Here is a 3,269-nt window from a genome sequence, read left to right on the forward strand (position 1 = left end):
ACTTCATTTGTCTCTCCCGATCTTCTCTCTCTTCAGGTGACAAAACGTCATCATTGGTGATCGAGTCGTCCTCTGTCTGACTTCCTCTGCTCTGTGCTTCATAGAAGAGGTGCCCAGCCGAGCGTACCATGTCTGAATCACAACCGAACATTGTTAGGGTCGTGGGTACAAAACCGGGCACAGGGGTGGCGAAAGTGGAAAGAGTGGATTACTGTAAAATGGACTGGCCATATCTCTGCCACTGAAACACTGAGTCGCATATGCCACACTACAGGACCGGGTAATCGTATAGATAACGTTGTAATTTAGTCAGCTAAAATCTTAGAATCTGAATCTACGGAAAGAAAGTCCAGACACTTCAGCTTTCAGTCCTTTACAAAATACATCCATTCTTTTCTTTCAAGATGCAGAATTTCAAACTTCTACAAGGAGGGGGAATCAGAGGAACGTGGATGTTCCCATCTTGGATGATTTTTGTTTCAATATTTCACATGTCATTTATGTTTCAAGTTATGCTTTGTGTTGACACATTTGTTACTATCAGCAGTTATTGTTATAAATTCCTTTCCATTCGTTTTCATTGAAATTTTGATGTTGGGTTTGTTCAGAATAAAAACAAAAAACTGTAACGAATCTTGTGGCTAATCAATCCTATATCTTGGACCAGGATATCATCTTACCTGTACTGATGCGCGTCACGTCTTTCGTCGTCACTGCTTTTCTCGCAAGGTCATAGTTCAGGTTGTCCAGAACAGTGATGTAGGAAAGCTACAGATGCAAACAACAGCATTGAGGAAAACAATATTCATGTGTATATAACGACCGAAATAGAATTTGCTGTGCCTTACATATACATCAGCTAGACATACTACTAGTATCTACGCCAAGTGCAGAACAACGTGGCGAGAACTGTCTGAACTGTCTGTAGCCGCCACGCATGATGCAAGCGAACGATTGATTGATTGAGACATACATTTCCACATGCCACTTCCTATCGTCGCCTATAGCTCAATGTGGCGAACTTAAAAGCCAACGCTAAGGACTTGAAAGATTTTAGAGCTTAATAAGGTCAATATGAAAGTTTTTGATTGAACGACAAAACGGACCTGTTCTTCCAATGTCTTGTAGCTACACGCTTTCATCACAGCATCACATAACTGGGCAAGGACGCCGGTAGCATTTGTGGTCCCCAATCGCTCTGATGCAGATTTCAGTGTTTCCAGAGCTTGTTTGCAGGCCTGATTTCATAGTCATGAAGGGTATAAAGCAATAAGCATTTAATTAAATGGATATGTGAATAAACAAAGAGCATTATTGTTTAAAGGCAAACTACAAACCTTCAGTGACTAGATCAGACAACAACGTTAACCTGGCTATTTACTCACGTTGTCGGTCAGCGTTCTCGCGTTATTGGCCAATGTCCTGTCAGCACTCCCAGGAATAACAGGGCGGTCATCCAAGTCCTATTGCGGCAAACGTACATATTACAGGTTTAAAATATGAAACTCGATGCTACAAACAGATTTGTATATACATGTATCTCTAGATGTCGCAACTCTCATAATGCAAAGATAGGCAAATATATCAAATACTGTTTCGTTTTTAGAAAGAATACCGAAACTCATGATTTGCCCAACTCGATTGTAGCACTATATCAAAGACTTGTATTAGCCCTTATTGTTATGTTAATTTGGATGTTAAGTTTTATTCCATACATCTATTTTGTATTTTTTTGTAGTTGTTGCCATACATTGTACTATGTACAATTGTCGTGCAATTACGTTCTTCACAAGTGGATTAACATGATTTGTGTCACGGTTGCTTTATTTAGTATTAAAGGATTATTAGATATGAGTGTTAAAAGTGGTGGAAATGTTCTGGATAAGGCAATCTGTAAAATATTGACATTAGCACATTTATATCATCATTTTATACTTTGAGCCATTGAAAACGGCAAACAAGATGCTCGAGGATTCCTGATGAAAGATTGACTTTGTAGATTCCAATCTTAATGAGACTTTTTATTTTAAAGGAATCTTCCTGCGGCTTGTCTCTGCACCGTTTTTCTCCTCTCAGAGTATGAGATAATGACATAAATGTGTGGATACGGTGAGGTAGATTTCAATATAATACAGATTGCCTTCTCCAGAATATTTCCACATTTAATGCCCTAATATTCCTTAGGTTACCTTTAAGGTAGACGTTTTTTTTAGTGAGGATACATTCTTCGCATTCACATAGTTACTATTGATATTCAACAATACTGATACGATAATTCGTGGTGAACTTGACGCTTACCGGCTGCGTTTCTCCGGCTAGTGCTTCTACAAGTGCCGCTGGATCCGCTGCCGCGATGTTATTGACATCCACGTTATCAATGGCGGGGATGGCGAGACCTTCGACCATCGATGGTGGGAAAGTCTGAAAACCGCAGAACAGAAAAACGCATTCAACAACTGCAAGGTATCTGGCTCATAACTAATCTCCAAGCAGATCTTACTGTGGCATAAGATAGTATCATAAGTTTGGGAAGAAGTGATCAATGAAACTCCTCTGCCGGCTAAACTTCTTCCCAAGCTTATGTCAAGTTATGATATTATCTTATGCCACAGCTAGATCTGCTTGGAGATTAGCTCATAGTGCAGAGGCCCTGGGTTGGCATCCTGTCATGCTACCAATTTTGTGCTGTTGGAAAGGGTACTTTACACGACTTTCTTCACTCCACCCAGGGGTAACAATGGGTACCTCGATTGTGGAGGCAAAAGGCGGTGGGAGGAGAGCTTTGCCTTTAAATACTATTGTCTAAGGTTGGGTTGGGGGATAGTAGTGGCCAGGATCTCTTACCGCTCCCTCCCCTAAGTGAACTACTGCCCCGACCCAACCTCTGCTTGGAGAATTTGAATACCTTGCTCACTACCCTTTCAGCCCTTTCAATAAGGCTAAGGACTACCTTGACCTTATCAAGCTCGTTATTTGTATGTGTCACTATTATGTGCTGTGCCACATTGGTCTGTTCATAAGCAAACAAAAACAAAAACACGGGGTGTTAGTTCCTGCACTTATCCGTAGAGCTGGTAAGTACAGACATGCAAGTACTTTATAGATTATGGTACAAAAGTAATTGTTGATTTTTTGTTCACAATCCGGTTGGATATAGATACTGCATGATAACGATAGAGCATTATAAGTCTTATAACAATATTACCTCACTCGTGTCTACGTCGTCGGCTACGGACGCGTCGGAGAGACTCTGGTCTGACTGACCTGAA

General features: G+C 40.7%; 1 long non-coding RNA gene across 1 annotated transcript; it reads right to left on the minus strand.

The window, feature by feature from the left end:
- Positions 1-1,394: 1,394 nt before the first annotated feature.
- LOC118407012 lies at positions 1,395-3,265 on the minus strand. Its single transcript, XR_004830109.1, has 3 exons — positions 3,206-3,265; positions 2,299-2,421; positions 1,395-1,463 (listed from the first exon to the last, which is right to left on the minus strand). It is a non-coding gene; the product is annotated as an uncharacterized LOC118407012 (long non-coding RNA).
- Positions 3,266-3,269: the final 4 nt, after the last annotated feature.

Source organism: Branchiostoma floridae, chromosome 2 (assembly GCF_000003815.2).
Source record: "Branchiostoma floridae strain S238N-H82 chromosome 2, Bfl_VNyyK, whole genome shotgun sequence".
Taxonomy (NCBI): Eukaryota; Metazoa; Chordata; class Leptocardii; order Amphioxiformes; family Branchiostomatidae; genus Branchiostoma; species Branchiostoma floridae.